At 39.0% G+C, this 18,693-nt stretch overlaps 1 long non-coding RNA gene across 1 annotated transcript; it reads right to left on the bottom strand.

Annotated features, from left to right (window-relative positions):
• Nucleotides 1-291: 291 nt before the first annotated feature.
• LOC128837746 (uncharacterized) lies at nt 292-8,608 on the bottom strand. The gene is made up of 3 exons (XR_008445028.1): nt 8,562-8,608; nt 2,058-2,188; nt 292-695 (listed from the first exon to the last, which is right to left on the bottom strand). It is a non-coding gene; the product is annotated as an uncharacterized LOC128837746 (long non-coding RNA).
• Nucleotides 8,609-18,693: the final 10,085 nt, after the last annotated feature.

Raw genomic sequence — 18,693 nt, 5'->3', positions numbered from 1 at the left:
ATATTGTAACACTTCGTTACTAAAAATACCTTTTTCTAGCAGGTGTGAAATGAGTTATTTTGGATAATCTTTCTCTGCTTCCTTTCTGTCTAAAAACGAGGACTGCAAAAAACCCTATGTTTTAACTGAATGTGTGTGCAGAGTATGAAGGTGTAATCTATTATAATTAATGCTAATTAATTATTACATGGTCAAATGAGCAAGAAATGCACATGCAAAATCTTTAATTATATGAAAATTGGATAATCGTGCATTCAAATACATGTTTGAGCATGCATGTACTTAGCACTTTAAAAAAAGATTAGTTAAGATAAAAAAGGCATGAAAATAAAACACTTCCAAAAATACTTCCTACCATATATGAAAGAAACAAAACAAGCAAAAATAGACATAGTTAAGAAAAATAGGCCACTTCAAATATAACCCATCTTCAGAAGAGAAAATATTTACATCAGCCAGCACACTGTACAGTAGCCATATAGAAAGGACATCAAGCCAGTTCTGTGATTCTCTTCATCCAGTGTTAGTCCAGTGCAGATAGTCCCATTGAAACTAGGCAATGCAGAGACAAGGTTGCAGAATGAACTAGTGAAGCCATTGGGGCAGCTTGTGTAATAAGGTAAATCTTGATGTAAGTAAGGCTGGCAGAATTGGGCTCACATAATAGGCACATGTGCTGCATAGAGTTAGCAAACCTGTAGAAATAATCTGTTGTTACATACATGTATGGGGAACACCCAGGGGGGTCAGAACCAGAATTTTCTTGCCCTCCTGATTTTATTATTCTCACATAGCTTCATGCACATGTTTTATAAAAGCCCCTCCCACAAGAGCAAAGAGAAGATTTGGAGATAGTTGGTTATTCATTAAACAACCCATCAGGATTGGTGAAAACAGAATGGGAAAGGCTGCTGCTCACAGTAGCATAGAGATAGGGCATAACATAGAGAGAGGGCATAACAACATTACCTGGAGCCACAACATCCTGTGGGATGAGCTATACTGCATCCATAAGTACCTGGAATTTGGGTTTATCAGACAGTATTATCAGAGACATCCAGAAGTGAAAGGGGAAGGTGTTTGTAGAGGGAGGAAAGAGGAAACTGGCCACTGCTGGGGTTGTGACCATCAGAGGAGATGAAAGTTCAGAAGTACAATACTGGCAAACAGAAGCTGCATTGGAAGCAATGCCTACAGGCCTAAATAGCAAACACAACATGGACAGAACAACAGATATCTGTGAATTACATGGTGATTATTTTATCAAACTTTCTGGCAATGCATAAATCAGAAGAATAAAGCGCAAGTGATCGTATGAACAACAGACCTCCAAAGTGGACTTGGTCTCACAAAATTTAAAAATGTACAATTAAAGTTATACAATGGATGGATTCAAGTCCACTACAGGCTACTTCCAACTCCCTCCATTCTGTGCGCCTCCCTCTAGTCTACTCTCCATTGCTTCTCCCCCTCCTACTGCCATACATTCTCTGCCCAATCTAGCAACCTGGCTTCATCGCCTTCATTCTTTTTTTTTTTTTTGCTGTGCGATCACCCATTCTGCTGTTCTGGCTCATCTTTGCCAATGAAGTATTTCACCTGCTGATCTGGTGGTCTGGCCCCTAGCTGGGAATGCAAGAAGTGAAGGGTCATTTCCAACTGATGGACTGTTGAATGGGAAATGAGTGGACAGTCCATGCCACTTCTATAGCTGTCACTAACTGGGACTCTTATTGGCAATCTCAAAAAAGAGGGTAAGGATTACATGGATGCTGAGATTGAACTAATTTTTCTTCCCTAAAGATGGATCTGCCAATTGAGATTTGAGGGTAATGAAGAAGCATTATTGATGCTCTTGTTGAACTGTAGATTGTTCTTGGACATATAGAATATTTGTCCCGGGCTGACAAACTGGAAACTTTTACAAACATTTAATTTGCTTAAAATTGTATGTAATGTGAAACTTTGAACAGAAAAATCTATTCTGAGTCAACTTGTGGGCTACCATACAGGGAAAAGGTTCACAGATTGGATTCTTAGATGTAGCCTCTTGTTACCTGGTCCTGTCGAGGGCTACAGGGCTGCAGAAGCAATGTAGTCAGCTGTTTGTGAGAAGGTTGAAACAAATATTTCTTTGGCAGTGACTTCTGGGATGGTGTCATTGATGAGTGCTGAAGGATGTAATCAACTGTGAAACAAAACAAATATTAAACTGGCAAACTATTTAATATGCAAAATTTCCCTATAGAGTGGGTTGTCATAGAAGCCAGAAACATAAGAGAAAAAAAATCACCAATTTCCTTGCTCGGGGTAATATAAAGCATGTAAATAAAACGATGCAGAAATATGAATGCCTTTCACAGTCACTATCACTACGCTAAACCATTCCTGATTTTACACCTTCACCTTAATGTAATAAAACAGCTTACATACCGTTAAGACCATGAACACCTGTAATTTGAAAAATAGTACATTATCTCACTAGGAGCTGGTTTGGACTATATGCCGTCGTAGGGGAATAAGAGGAAGTAAAAACCTGCCTCACTCCCCTGCAGAGGCTACTTGGTTTCAGTGGGCTAGAGCTGGTTGGAAAATGGGCTTCTATTCCTCAAAAATGTTGACCAAACAAAGCCAGACAAAATAATTTTAATAGAGATTTTCCATGGAAAAGTTCAACTGTTAGGTACAAAATAATAATAAAAAAATATATTTTGGCAGAAAACCAAAATATTTTGATTTGGAAATGCTGCCGTGGTGCCTCTGGGAATTGTAGTTCAGGTTCCTCATGCTTCCATTCTCCTTAATAAGTTGGGCTCACTGTTTGGACTACATCTCCCATGATGCACTATGGTTTCCCTTCTGGTGAGGGGAGATGTAGTCTAGCTGGGGAGCCGAGCCTATAATGGACAATGAGGACCTGAGGAAAGCAAACTACACTCCTACAGTCTCATGAGGCATAGTGGCAGGATATCAAATCAAAATATTTTTTTGAGCCAAAATATTTATTTTTTGGACAAAATAGTTTGGTGTTTTGGGTGTTTGTTTGTTTGTTTATTTAACAAAGAATCAATATTTTCCATGAGAAGCAGACACTTTAATAAAATAGTTGAAAACCCAATTTTCTGTCGAAAAGCAGTTTTGATGGACATTTTTTGAACAGCCCTAGTCTAGGCACATAGGTGTAAGCAGGCATTCCAAACCCTTCTGCTTATTCCTCATCCCCTAAAAACTAGTGGGTGCAGAGTATGCCTTGGCTTTTTCCCATGGAGTGTGTCATAATTTACTGTTGGTATAGGCTAGCAGTATACTGCCATCTCTCACCCCAGGGAACAAGGGAGACGCAGGGAGGGAATTGTACTTCAGAGAGGTAGCTATAATCACAGTGCTTCCTAGGGTCTACTTGGAGGGTGGTGAAACTTGCTCTGTGATGTGCCTAAAGGCATAACCTAGTCCTAAGAATGTAATTGTTATATATTTCCTGACCCTGAAATGTATCAGCAGCGCTGATTTGGGATTCATTGAAATTTTAATCCATTCACAGACTTTAGACCAACTTCAGGGAACAGAATGGGTGAGTGTTCCCTTTCCACTCCTCCTCAAAATGCTTAATGTGACTTGTATTAAATTAAAAATAACTAGTTAAGCCCATATCAATCCCCAGTAGTCAGAAGATCATTGCCTATAATTGATTTTCTGGGGCTTTATATCACTTGGCATAGAGGTTTTTTTATTCTATCTGTTCCTTGGTAATTAACTGCATAATTCCTCTAGCAATTATGTATGCTCATAAATGATGGTCTCATAATTTCAAACTTTCTAGGAGCAGCTTTAGTTTATACACTTGTATTATTTGCTCTTTTGGATCAATTCTACCTCTGTTTCTACACAGCATCTAGCCCCTGTAGAATTTATAACCCACAGCTCTCACCCTCTCCACATTCTTCTTCCATTGTGGATTCCCAATCAAGTTCATAGATTACTATGTCATTTAAATGTTAGAACTACATTACACCTTCTTTATTTTTAATTTAAATGAAAGACTGCATGGCTTCTGCCTCAGACCTCGTTCAGACACCAAATCTTGTTTGTCATGGTTAAATCATAGTTGCCCCTGACTGAAGTGTGGTTACAGTCTGTGGTTATTTCAGGCATGTCTAGCCTTATGAATCAGGCCTGACCACTGTCTGTCTTTCCACATTATTGTTACTATATAAATAACAAATATTAAACTGCAAGTATGGTTAACAGTGACAGATTTTTAAGATAATATGTGGCCCAGTGTATAGGAATGGGAGTCAGGAGACCTGATTTCTATTCCTGGCTCTTCTATTAACCTTCTGTGACCTTTTGCAAGGCACTTCACCTCTTTACATTTTCTGTTTTCTGTCCCACCCTTCTGTTTGTCAATTCTATTTAGATTCGGGATAGGGCCCATCTAATACTACATGCTTGTACAGCGCCTAGCACAAGGAAGGCCAGATCTCAGCTGGAATCTTTGGGCACTAATACAACGAACGTATCATTTTCATCTGAATAACAAAGATTAACGGTTGTGCTGTCAACCATATCAAACATAGCTTAACTACTGAAAAGAGCCTTAGGACAATGTTTCAAACATGATTAGCAGTGTATCACCGTAGAAAAAAAAATTATGGGGATTTCTGATGAGTCCTTGAAAGCACTAGTTTTTACCTCACATGTGAGCAAACTGTCCTTCAGAGGAAAAAATTATAATTAAAAAAATAAAATTATTGTTTCACAATAAGGTGATTTCCCTCATAGGCACTCAAGCATAGGTGATGTCTATCCTGTTCTATGCTGGCACTGATTTTCCTCTTCTCTCTGATTCCAACTGTGTTGCTCTCTACCCTGTCTCCCTCCTATGGGAAATAATGCACCTTATTGAAATTAATGGGAGTTGAGGGCACTGAGATTCACAGGGTCTGGAATAAGGTACTGAACAGAAGTGTATTCAGCCTACTTTCCATTTCCTTTCCTACCTCCATAGAGACAGACAGTGGATATCGCCAGGAATTTCATTTCTTCTGTGTTTCTCAAAAATGGTCCTTCTCATGTCGTTTCATGCAAAAGGGACTGAGAGCATGATGTTTGCTGATGTTGGTGATCTAGCAAAGTTCCCACATAACAGATGTGTGAATTGGTTCTCTTTTCTAAGCAGTTATAACATCTTGTGCTTGTAGTTTGTATTTATAATTAGTCATGTAAGGAATGTACAAACAGGCTTGCGGTGGAGAGCATTGCATGGGCAGCAGAAGAGGAAGTCAGTTGTGTGGATGTAGCAATAGCATTGACCTTCATGGTCCACTTTGAAATAGTGTTACAATTGCCAGTTTACTGAAGATGATGGAGATCTACAGTTATATTTGTTTCAAAATTGTTTACATAACTCTATGAAAATAATAGAGGGGACACTTTTCTTTCTTCTCTGTCAATGGGAGCTGCTAGAGTGCAGCATCTCAGAAGAAAGCCATTAACTTGAGAACATACCACTGAGATAAATCTTCATGGCCACTGGCCAATGACAAATGGTAACAAACTAGCAGGAACACCTACTTCCTCTAGTGTTTTATAAACCAACTAATTATCCTTTAGCTTTGATGCGTCATCAATGCAATGTTGGCTTGTCAAATTGGCAGGACCCCATCTAGTTTTAGCAACAGGAAGTTTCTTCTGTGAATGCTTAAAACTTTTGATCATTATTTACTAAATAGGTAGAATGAGAGTGGGGATGATACAGAAATGTTTGGAACTTCTCAGGAGTCTTCCAGATCCTTTGAGATATTAGCAAGTCCAGCTGTAAAGTTATTAAAATGAATAATTTCCTTTAATTCAAAGTGTTTGACTATCTACCTTACTCTCTCTCCTTCATGTACCTGGCAAAATCCCTTTCTTGCTGAGTCTGTTCACTCTTCCTTTATTTTAGAAAATATAAACTATTTAATTCTATAAACTGGATCCTAGCCCTGTGATCTTGGTGGAAAAGATAGAAGAGCAGAAGTAAAATCACACCACCTTAGCTTATTCCTACGGGTGAGGAGTTGCTGCTAGTCCTGAGACAGACACAGATACTCCAGTAATTAAAGTTAAGTGCTTTTGTTTGATCTGTATAATAATTTCTGCGTTTTCAGGTAATTTCCCTTATGTGCTCACAAGCAGGTTGGAAGAGACTGTTTGCCAGGCTGTATTTTTTTTCAATTCGCTCCTTTACTAGCTAATAAATAGATTTCCTCTCCCACATTTTTATGACCTTTTTCTCTCAGATTTAGCATAACTCAACAGAAAATATGTATATCTATCATTTTATGCGTTACATTCCCCCCAGATAAATTAACTATCCCTTAGCCTTTACTCTCTCAATAACACATTATACTATTGAAGACTTTCACAATGATCCAACATATGGCAAGTGTTTACTACCACAGAGTTTTAAAGTCTCTCTCAGGATAGGGGTTTCATTGTGCTGGGAGCTATACAAATTCTCCTTCTGAAAAGAACCACCAGTGGTGTAAATAACTGGAACCTCTGAGCCTAGCATACCCCATGCCTCTCACTCGTATCATCTCAGATCCTCCAAAAAAACCCTGATAATGCAACTTCCAGAAAAGGTGTGTTCAGGGATGATGATACCCCATTGGTTACCATTCACCACATACACCCTCCTTCAATACCTGAAAATAAGCATGTGACCACAGTCAGTATTAAGACAACTAGAAGAGATGTTCCAAAGGGCCAACATTTTCAAATGAGGGTGCTTATACTTAAATTGGGCACCCAGGTCCATAATTAGGCACCTGATTTTTCAAAAGTGCTGAGCAACAAACAGAGCCAAACAGGACTTGTGTGCATAGTATAAAAAAGCAAGTTACACTAGACCTGATTCCATGATGTCAGTGTCCCTCCAGTAATGGCAACCATCCACTACCTGGCCAACGGCCAATGATGCTTTACACATATTGCTCCAAATTAATCCTTCGTGCAACACCAATGACTTCAGTGGTGTTCCACTAAAGATGACCCTGGTCCTTTGTTTCTTGCCAATGAGAAAGGAAAATCTTGGTGCTTGAATGTGTCAGTCTATTGTCCTCCAGAACAGAAATTACACTAACCAGGAGAAATGACTACTGATGTAAGATAGCAGTGGGCCAGATTTTCAGCTGTTGTAAATCCTTGTGTCTTCACTGAAATCAAATGAGCTACAACAATTTACATCAGGATATGAAATGCCCAGAATGTCTGAAAATTTGGACTTAGTATCATGTTGGGAGTAGCTCTTCTAGCACATTCTTGTTCTCCTCTAACATTCACAGATGCTCTCGGTCCCGCTCTCAGGCTACCTAACCCATTTTGACTAACCCTTACTAGACTTTACCTTTGCTCTTTTTGCCCTCCATGCTTTCTATGGATATTCTCTTGGTCTAGGCAAATTGAGGATGATATAACATGTGTCTGGACCAATGAATAGTTAGCAGAATAATGTTTGACAGCATAATTGTGTCTGGAAGTGAAGGAACACTGATGTTTAACTGTTGGCCATGTTAATGTCAACTAGGTGTATAGAGAACGAGTGACTAATAAGTATTTGACATAGTTCATTATCAGTTCTGGTAGATTAAATAACAAAACATACATTAACTCACTTAATAATTAGCTACCATCATATCAACTTGATAAAAGAGTACCATTAAGCAAGGCTGACATTGTATTAATACAACCTTTTAATATTTATTTTTTTCAACATGGAAGATTAAGTTAAATCAACTGCCAAGGATTATCCCAGTATACCTTTTCCTTTTTCTTTGAAGTAAACACATTTTTAACAGAGTTAAAGGTAACTGGAAGTAGTTAATGTTAACTCCTAGTTTTGGACTCTGCCTGAAAGTATTTCATTACGGACTTTACAAAAGTGTGACTCATACTATATTTCCCTGGAAAAGAATAAAACTGGATATTGACCTTAGCAGGGACTATAGCTCTTATTTATGTAAAGAAAGCTTCAGGATATGGTAACAACATTAAGACGACACAAGGTCACATGTGGGGGACTCAGTAAGAGGAAGGATGGTCTTGTGATTGAGGCAGTGGGCTGGGGCTCAAAAAATCTGTGTTCAATTCCTAACTCTGCTGCAGACTTCCTTGGTTACCACAGCCAAGTTACTTCATCTCTCTGTACCTCAGTTTCCCATCTGTAAAAAAATGGTGATAATATTCCTTTCTTTCTCCTCCTATTTATCTGTCATGTAAACTCATGGGGACTGGGACTTGCTCTTACTGTGACATGATGATAGCTAATTATTAAGTGAATTAGTGTTTGTCTTGTTATTTAATCTACCAGAATCAGGGCCGGCTCTAACTTTTTTGCTGCCCCAAGCAGCAAAAGAAGCGCCGCCCCACTGAGCCCCCCCTCCGCGCCGCCGGAACCCCCCCGAGCGCTGCGCCCCGCGCCGCCACCCCCCGCCAAGCGCCGCGCTGCCGGAGTGCCCCCCCCCTGCAGAATGCTGCGCCGCGCTGCCCCCGCCACCCCAAGATTGGCTGCCCCTTACCAGGTGCCGCCCCAAGCATATGCTTGGTTGCCTGGTTCCTGGAGCCGGCCCTGACCAGAATGGATAATGAACAGCTTGGTGTACAATCTCTTATCACTGACCATGTGGAAAGTGCTTGTTTATATTCTGAATATAGATAAACATTGTACCTGTGGTTGTTGCTAAACTTAACCAAGTTGATTTCTTCTATCACGTGTCATTCTGATAGTGAAATACAAATGGGTATTTTGACGAGGATCAGTTGCCTCACTTATAATTAGGCTTCTGATTTTCAGTTTTAATCAATAAATACTGACCAACACCCCTGATTTAAAAAAATGAAATTGGTTTTTATCCAATAAACACTGGAAATGGTTACTAGTATCTAAGGGCTTGTCTACACAGAGCAGTAATGGGGACTTCGGGGGTGTGATTTCTAAAGTGCACTAATGTGTTGTGCTTTAATTGGTCTGTGTAGATCCTCTTGTTGTGCACTAAATGTTCCCTACTGTGCTTTAATATAGTGCTGTTTGAAGTAATACTATGTCAAAGTGCACTAGGGAACATTACAAAGAGATTGCTCATCACAGCAGATATATATATATATATATATATATATATTACAGTATATACAAAGAGAAAGCCCTAACTCCCCCCCAGTTTTTGGACATCTACATAAAACTCAAAAATTGCTAAAAAAGTAATCACCCAAAATGAAATTAATAAACTCAGAAAAACAGAAGTCATACTTATAATCAGTCTGGGTAAACTGGGTATTCAAATTTTCTATTTTCCACTAGTTTGATTATAGGATCTATTGCTAAAATTTATAGCCAATACTTTGACTATTCTGGTTCAATTTTAAAAATGGGTTCAAGAGACTAAATAACCAAGCACAGCCAATTTATTGTCTAAAGACTAAGCAGTACAGTACAGGAAAGAAAGCTAATATGTTATAGTCTTTCTAGGAAACAGTTTCTCCCAGTCTGTTCAGTTCACCTTACACAGAAGGCGTACTCCCAAAACTACCTCTATTTGTACCAGACCTGTTTTCAAGTTAGGAGAGCTTTCCATTCATCACTGTGTTCTAACACACCGTCCTTGCAAGTTTTGTACCTTTCCTTATTTCTTGTTTTCAGTACATTCCAGGTACCAATAGGAGTGAAGTCATCTCCTAAGCATGTACCAGGGCAGAAATTCATATATCTTGTCTTTGACAGGTTTCCTGTTTTCTAATGCCAAAACTGATTTCAGCTTTGCAAAGTGGTGTGGGATACTTGACATGTGTAAACAGTACTGTGGGGAGAGCTTAATACATTCACTTGATTTAACTTTCTAACACCTACATATATGATATCACAATAACAATATGTTAATATTGTGCACATAATACCTATTAATGTGTATGTAACATCTATATTGGCTTAATCATTGTGTTTGCTTATCTTTCTAGTAAGGCTTTTTCTTTCTTGTGCAATTTAGGTGGTGCATAAATTCTAGCATTCCTGTCATTTCATCTTATTTGATTTTGATTATTCAGCCCAGTTTTAGAGAACTAATTTATGGAAACCAAATGCAATGGTGTGTACTTTCAAGGCCATAACACTATTTGAGGCTTCTCTTGTGGCATTAAAGGGACACACCATTACATTACTTCTGGTACGAAATTTGGAGACATGGAGAGTTGCTCCATGTCTATCTTAAGGTCCATCAAAGCTAGATTAATTTTAGAAGCTAGATTTAAATATCTTCCTGGTAATGAGATGAAACCAGATCCTAGAGCTCCTGATTTACACAAGATGAAGATCTGGTCCATTATTCATTATATGCCACTTTAATATTTGTTTTTATTGTTTAGGTTTATGCTGGTGTTAAAGTTTGAGCTGTTGTATTGTAGAGGAATTTGAGGTGCCTTCATGGAAGGTATTTTAAAATATTGATATTAATGCATTCCCCAGTAGATATTGAAGTAATGCCAACCTCAAATAGTCTAAAATCATTTTGGGCCCTGAAAATCATGATATTTTAAAAAAAACTTTTTAGTTATTTTTCATTTACCTTCTGGTTTTTGAGACTATAATGGTTCATGTTTTTGAGCTTTTTTCTGAAGCCACAAGGGCTAGAAACTTGCTTTTGTAATAATTAAAGCCAAGGTTCTCATATTAACACCTGACTCCAAGAGCTGAGGCTTTATGAAAAACAAGAAATGTCACAATACTGATATTGTGATTTTTGAAAATATCTATTTGTATTGGATCAAATTTCTAAATAGTTGGGGGGGAAAGAGGGTAAATTTATATTGAAATCACATGAACAAAGTTCAGACAGGAAAATGAACTCTTGATGGGAGGTACTAATTATTATTAATTAAACAATTTACAGATGATAGAATTAGTATTGACCCAGAACATTAAAACAGTAAATTACTTATAGAGTAGGCAAGATTACAATAAGGGACATTAAATAAGTTAATAAATCAAAATTAATGGGTGTCTGAAACAATTATACTCATTAATGGAACTGTAGTCACTTTCGATATGTAAAATGAAGTCCATAGGAACTAATAATGTTATTATGCAAAAGAAATTCATGTGGTAAAAGGAGGAGATATAGGCCACATTCTTCTAAACGGGTGACTAAACTTAGGTATCTAATTTAAGTGGCCCGATTTCAGAGGTGGTGAGCTCTTGTGGCAACCACTACAAGTCAGAATGTGGGTTGTTTTTTCCGCTTGCTTTTTATGGTAGCTCGTATAAAATGCTTCTGAAGCCAGTGAGAGTTGTGCTCTCAGAATATGTCAGGATCAGATTCTTCTTGATATGGCTTTTCCCTAGGGATTTATAAAAATATACACTAGCTAATTAATAAGGTCTAGATCCTGCTTCCTGCACCATATCAAAATAGGCAGGTTCAGTGCTTAGTGACTCAGGGAGGGCTTAGGGGACAGAATGCTTTTCCACAGGTCATGAAGCCACTCTGTGGAGGCTACTACAACTCTGAGGCAGTAGTCATCCTTGCCACTAGTGGTTCCCAAATGCCTAAAAACTCAGATTGTCCCTGTTTCACTCCCAGACACTGCTTCTGTGTAATGCAACTACACCAACTTGCAGCTCTAACTCCTTTGTGATATGTTCCAGTTCATAGCTCCTTTGGCTAGAAAACCTACTGCACTGCTGTCCATACTGGAAACAGAGTCTTTTGAGAAGGAATAATGTCTACAATAGGGCTTCGTAGACTGCTCTTGAAATCCTTTCCTACCCGTCACAGAATTTCTTACCAAGGGGACTGCTAACATGATGTAGAGCCTTGGAATGGGATTTCTTATATATAGGAAACTGAAAAACAATCAAGATCAAATTGAAAAAGGCTTATTTACATACACATTTTTGGGGTCTACATTTGCTCCCGCAATCATTGCAATTGCACACACAAATCAGGAAGTTGAATGTGCAGTTGACACCTGCAGATACCCCACTTGCAAGTACGATCACACATACTTTGCACAGAAGTGTACACACAAAAATATGTCTGTATTTTGAACCTCTTTTTTTTTTTTTTAAATTAGCTATGAAATCCTTGCTCCATTGAAGTCAGTGGCAAAACAATTTCCCCAAGGTCGCTAATGATGGAATCTAATATATTGCTGTGAACTTTCTAACAAGGAAATGTTCGGTCTATATAAATATATATCCCATATAAAGAGGTTTAGATCCATAGCTAAAGATATGGAATTTGATTTTTGGTTATGTTGAACTGCCATTGACTTTTTAATTGGAGTTGTGAGTGCTGGACACCTCTGAACATCAGGCCTTTGTAGCCTGAAGTTCAAAAGTAAATTAACTTAAAAAATAGTGGGGTGTTTTCAGGTATGAAAAGAGACACAAACAAATTCTGAAGTCAGTACAGGAAAACAGAGGTAATGTGTTATGCCTTTGATCTCCCTTATAGCTGTCACGCCATATTGTTAGCTTATTTGAAAATGCAATGATGCATTAAAACACAATAGCCAGGAAACTGAAGACCTACAGCCATTTCATATCTAGAAGGAGAGCTGTATAATGTTACTGAGGCAGATTTAATCAACAGGAACCAATGCTGGAGGGCAGTGATAGATAAGCAAAGAAATAAGTCCCAGAGTCATTGTAATTAAAGACATCTGGGTGATGTCAGTATGCATAAAAGGCCATTTCAGAAACAGTTTATAAACATTCCTGAAATGTTCTCACTAAATGGGCTGTGCAAGTCTTTACATTGCATGCCACTGTACATATGTTTTTAATGCACAGGAATGCAAGATGAGTGTTCTCACCATCCCCTGCTGTTTTTATGTTTGAAAGGCATGGACACTTAGGAATTTATAAGGACAAATTGGTGGCCAGACACTAGAGCAGATGGAAACATTCAGCTGATTCACCTGTCTTGTGAATGAACTAATAATGAGTGCATCTTGCTGCTTAGATCTGAGCGAAGACTCTTGTGATCCATAGGCAAAAATTCTCTTATATGAGATCTCTTACCAAGCCAGTAGGAACAATGAAAAGTGCATCTCTTACGCTCCCTCCTCTGCAGTTGAACCTGCTCTGCAGAATGGAATTCAGGTGGTTGTTAGAGCTGACAAACAGCAAGATTATAGAGCTTAATTTCCTTCCTAGGATGTAATAATGCTGTGTTTAAATAGTTGACTCTTCACCCGGAAAATGAATGTTTAATGTGGGAAGAAAAGCTTTGTAATTTTCCTCAATAAGGTAAAGATAACTACGGTAGCTTGAAGTCATAGTTTCAAGTACAAATTGTTTGAAACTGAGACCCAGGCCCGTTAGATTGCTGAATATTTTGGGAATTTTCATCCACTGTGCTGGACCTTGAAAGGAGCTGAGCATGCACTTTGATCTGCTCTCTTTTTAGATCTGCAGGCTCTACGAATAGAATGAACAGAGCCAACCGAGTACAAAGTAGAAAATATGGTTGTTTAGTGGGGTGAAAGCAACTTACAGGTTTTACCGGTACTGCCGGAGTCCTGAGGGGGTGTGGCCTCATCCGGAAGAGGAGTGGCCTCAACCGGAAGAGGCGGGGCCTCTCCAGATTTAAAGGCCCTGGGGCACTGGCTGTGGCTGGGAGCTCAGAGGCAAATTAAAGGGCCCGGGGCTCTGGCCGCCACAGAGCTCCGGGCCCTTTAAATCCCCACCGCAGCTCCGGCTGCCGGAGCTGCGGGCGGGATTGAAAGGGCCTGGAGCTCCTGCCACTGCGGGGAGCCCCGAGCCCTTTAAATCCCCGCTGTGGAAGCCGGTGCGGTCCGGCACTGTGTACTGGCTCTTGCCAGTATGCCGGACCGGAGCGGACCGGACCGGCTTACTTTCACCTCTGTTCTTTAGGCAAGTGTATTGGGTGCAATTGTAAGGAGTGACTTATGAGTGACAAGCACAAACACAGATGGAATTTAGGCTGGAAAACTCATGAGAACAGGAGCAAGTTCTTTCTGGTGCCAGTCAGATCATAAATATTGCTAGGATTTCTTTGTCACAAAGATTGGCTAATGTGGGAAATTATAAATGAGTGCAAAAGGCAGGAACATTTTATTTTTTAGGTTAGTTAGATTCTTTGATCCTCCAAGCAGGTTTAATTTGTGTTTGGTATGAAGGATGGTGACATTTAAAACTCATTTCCTATTTTATCCAAACGGATTTGCCTATTCCTAATAATTATGGTTGTGTAAGGAAATTTATGGATGATCCCTCATTTCAGGGGTTATGTCATTTTCCTTTCTGCCTCATTAGGTGCTTGTTTGCCTTTTCACCTGGAATCAATTGATTCCTATTTCCGAAGGATGGGTTGAATGCTAAATACTGCAGAGAGAGGAGCAGGAGCATTAACATCCTTAATTGCTGAAAGGGTTTTTATAGCTGCAAATTTAATTGCTGGATAATTGTGATTTTTATCATTTGTAACTTGTGGTGACTTATGTTGCCATTGTCAATAGTTAAGTTTAACAGCATATTGCCTTGTTTAATGATCTCTGAGTGAAGAACCTCATTCTCATTAATGTTAACATGGGACTGTCAAATGAAAAGGAGCTCAGTTCTTTTTAAGATGGTCTCCTTGTCATTTTATGCGTTCTGAGGTGGATGATAGATGCCACTAAATAAAACCCACTGCCCAATAGAGAACCCGTGTGTGGAAGGGAGACAGTTTAGGGGCATTGCTAATTATCATCAAGGCATGTTTTATTTACAGTATAGTGTCACCAATGTCTCCATTAGTGGGAGTGGTGTAGTCAATTACTTGTTCTAAAATTAACCTAGGTGCTATTGTGCATATGTGCAATCAATCTGTCTGTTTAGGTATTTATACCACACCAACACTGGGGTATCTCTTCACTTAACAAAATTCTAAACATCCATACAAGTAGTCTACACTTAAACCTGAATTTTCTCTGTGCTACTTGTTTCCAAGAGCAGGTAGAATTTGGATTGCCAGTATGGTGCAGGGAAAAGGCCATTTTTAAAAAAAAAAAAAAAAAAGTAAAATTCAGTGTAATAGAAGCCGATCCAAACATCACTGAAATCAATGAGATTTTGAATCCCTAAATACAGTGGCATATTATATCATTCCTTGTTCATGTCTCTAACCTATGCTTTTTCATTTGGCTTGTCATATATTGGGCCAGCATTTTCAAAAGTGGCTTCTAATTTTCAATGCTTTCATTTTGGGTTCTCAGATTCAGAATCTTTGCGATTCATTTTCAAAGTTGCTAAGCACTCTTAGATTCCACTGGAGTTTTGAATTTTCGGCACCTCTGAAATTGGTCCCATCAGGTCTCAAGTTGGGAACCCAAAAATTGCAGCACACAAAATTAGAAGCCTTTTAAAAAAAATGTTGGTCTCATTGTTCAAATGTGTTTATCAAATAGGCTCCATTCATCTAAACATGGTTGAATCACATGGTGGAGCACTCACAAGGTTCTTGAGATAGCAGGGGATATTTCAAAGAGAGAAATATTGGTTTACTTGTAGAGCTAATTTTCCTGACACTGGATGTGTTAAAAATATTAACAATATTGCATTAGTACATGGCAGATTTTTACAAAGAAGATATATGTATATTTGACATGTATGTGAAAGGAACACTTATCACACATTCAAATAGACATAGTACCTCTTTGTTTTTATTGAAATGTGTAATCACTTAAAGGAAAGCAACTCCATGCACTTCAGTTTGTGGTGTCCAGATATATTCCCACAAAGATAGCTTCCATAAACACCATTTAAGAGCAAAACTCACCCACACAAATCCCTTAAAAGCAAGGAAATGACAAGTGAAGGGAAACCTCTTTGCCATACCTTAAACATCCAAATAGCACAGACTCTGCTCTTCCTCAGGGAATTCCCTTCCCCATCTAGCAGACACAGAAACACACCCAAATTCATCTAGCTCGAACTGTTATGGGAACCCTTCACTCCAGAGATTTCCATTATATGCCTCAGTTTCACTTTTTCTCTGTGTATAGCAATGTACAATATAGCAGGGAACACAAAGAGTAGGATGAGTGGGTTGATGCTGAAGTATCAGCGCAGCTCTTCAGTCAGTTTCCCTTGCTGGCAAACCGCCTTCGGTTTGCTGGCAGTGAGACTTGGTCTGACGAGCCAAAGGAGGCACAGCAGACTAGCGTTGCCAATAGATTCATACATGTTGAGGCCAGAAGGGACCATTGTGATCATCTCGTCTGACTTACATAGGATTTCTCTGAATTAATTCCTGCTGCAAGTCCAATAAACTGTAGTTGGACTAAAGCTCATCTTTTAGAAAAACAACCAATCTTGATTTAAACATTTCCAGCGAAGGAGAATCCATCACAACTCTTGGTAAATGCATAAATAGGAAAAGGGGTGTTATTGATGGGAACACTGGAAGGGGGGCCTGGATGGAAGAGTTGTGATGGATCTGGGCAGGGATGGCACCCAACTTCTCCCATGCTGCTGGGGGGATATGGAGGGAGTGAGGATGTTTTGGAGGGTGGAGGAGACAAAGCTTTTCTTTTGTGCCAGCACTTGGTTGCTTCCCCAGTTACTGCAGGAGATGCAGTCTCTCCTACCTGAAATTAGGGGTTTATAATGGCAATGTCTTTTCAACTATAAATATAGTCATAGTGGGTTGCATTGCCGAATGTTGCATAACTGAGAGCGTAACTGGATATATTAGTGCAACACCATTAATAATTTTCCCCCCCAGTGGGGTGTGTGTATCAGTGTTTGCTGATTTTATTCCCTGGCAAAGTAGCAATATATGTGCCAGCTAAAGATGAGACATACAGACATAACTTTTGCCATCTATAGAACCTTATAAAATATAATAGGCAAGATCAAAGGCCTGAGTAGCTTAATAGCTACCTTTATTCTTACTGTTAGCATTTTACTAAGACAGTACTTAAAGTGTAAACCTGAAAAAACAGGTCAAAAATGGAGTCACGTGGTTCCAGGGAGAATCATGTTGCACTTTTTCCCCCAAAACCAGGAGAGAAAATCCTGAAAACATCTGCAGCATACTTATCCAAAACCACACCCACTGCAACAGATTATTAATTGTCAGACATGTACAAACCTGATGGATCTGCTGCTTCTGTGAACTGGTATGTCTTCAGTTCTTCTGTGGCAGTGTATTATAGTGAAGTTAAAAAAAAGGGCTGTCATTTGTCCCTGTAGCGTTTCTAATGCTCATCAATCTTACTAAACCCATTCAGATTCACTGGGCCAGATCCTCAGCAGGTGTAAATAGTAGTAGCTAGATCTGGGATCTGGTTCAACATTTTAAATTGTGAAGTGCCTTTCCATTCAGGACAGTACAATTAAAAGAACAAATTACACACTCATCGGCAAAATGTAATATAAACATTTATACCAGTATGTTTTGGACAGTGGATTTCAGCCAGATTATAAAAATTAATATTAGATTAATAAAAGAAGTATTCATATTCCAAACATCATTTTGATTAAATGCTATCATGTTCAAAAATGTGGATACTGTAACATTTAGGGCCTGATTCTGATCTCATTTATACCCGTTTTACACTGGTAGGACTCGAGTGAGGTCAGTGGGTTTAATTCAGAATAACCCCAGTGTAAGTGAAAGGGTACTCTGCCCTAATATACTCTGATAGCTGGATAGATGCATTTGGATGGTTTTTTTTATGTCAAAAGTCTTAAATCTAAAGTATTTCCAATATTGTCTCTAGGTTAGTTTGTCCTGTCATGCTGGGTATAAATGGTGGAATTGTCAGAAATGCTTGAGGAAGGGAGGCCCCCAATTTCCACTGAAAATGAATGGGAATTAGCTGTCTAAGCGGTTCTGAAAATTCCATCCAAATGTTACATAATCTGCAAAGTAAGATAATTTCCACTTGGGTTTAGCTCACTGTAATGAATTAACGCAAAGACTGGTTGAATACCACAAAACATTTCCCATGAATATTCTTTCTAGTTTACAAATGAACTTACTTTGGTCATTCTCACAGTCCTTTGATGTATGCTAGGTGGGTAAAATTCACCCCAGCGTGGAGAGCTAGTATAAGGCCTTTGATCCACATAACTCTCACTTGTGGGTCTTAAGCAGTGCTTAGGTCTTGTGCTGACACTTTGCACAGGGGTGAATTTGACTCCCAGTGAAGATTCATGTGATCAAGTTTTGCTCACACAAATACGTGTGGAAAGCAAATCTTGTACCCTCATGCTTGCAAACAACATTTTAAATCCACATGTGCAAATATGTGCACCAGAATTGGCACATTTTATTTTATATGGGATGGGAATGCTGCTTGATGCAGCCTGGGAACAGTATTCCCAATTCCCCTGGCCAGTGTCCTGGCTCAGACACAGTTAGCTGAACCTGAAGAGATAATGACCCATCTCAATTAGCACTGCAATTCACACAGTTACTTTGTGGGAATATGGTAAGAGAAAATCAATAAACTACATTCAGTCAAAAACTATTACACTACGTTTTCTAGGAATAGAACCTCAGATAAGGCCTATGTGACATGGAAAGGAAAAGGCTTCAAACTTTTCAAAATTCCGTCATCCTATTTATTTGGTACTTCTCCCTGAGAGCTTCAATGCCCCAGATGGATACCCACCCTTTACTGATTCAGGGCTATAATGAGAAG

This window comes from Malaclemys terrapin, chromosome 5, assembly GCF_027887155.1.
Source record: "Malaclemys terrapin pileata isolate rMalTer1 chromosome 5, rMalTer1.hap1, whole genome shotgun sequence".
In the NCBI taxonomy this organism is placed as follows: Eukaryota; Metazoa; Chordata; order Testudines; family Emydidae; genus Malaclemys; species Malaclemys terrapin.
This window is presented reverse-complemented; position numbering and strand designations above follow the sequence as displayed.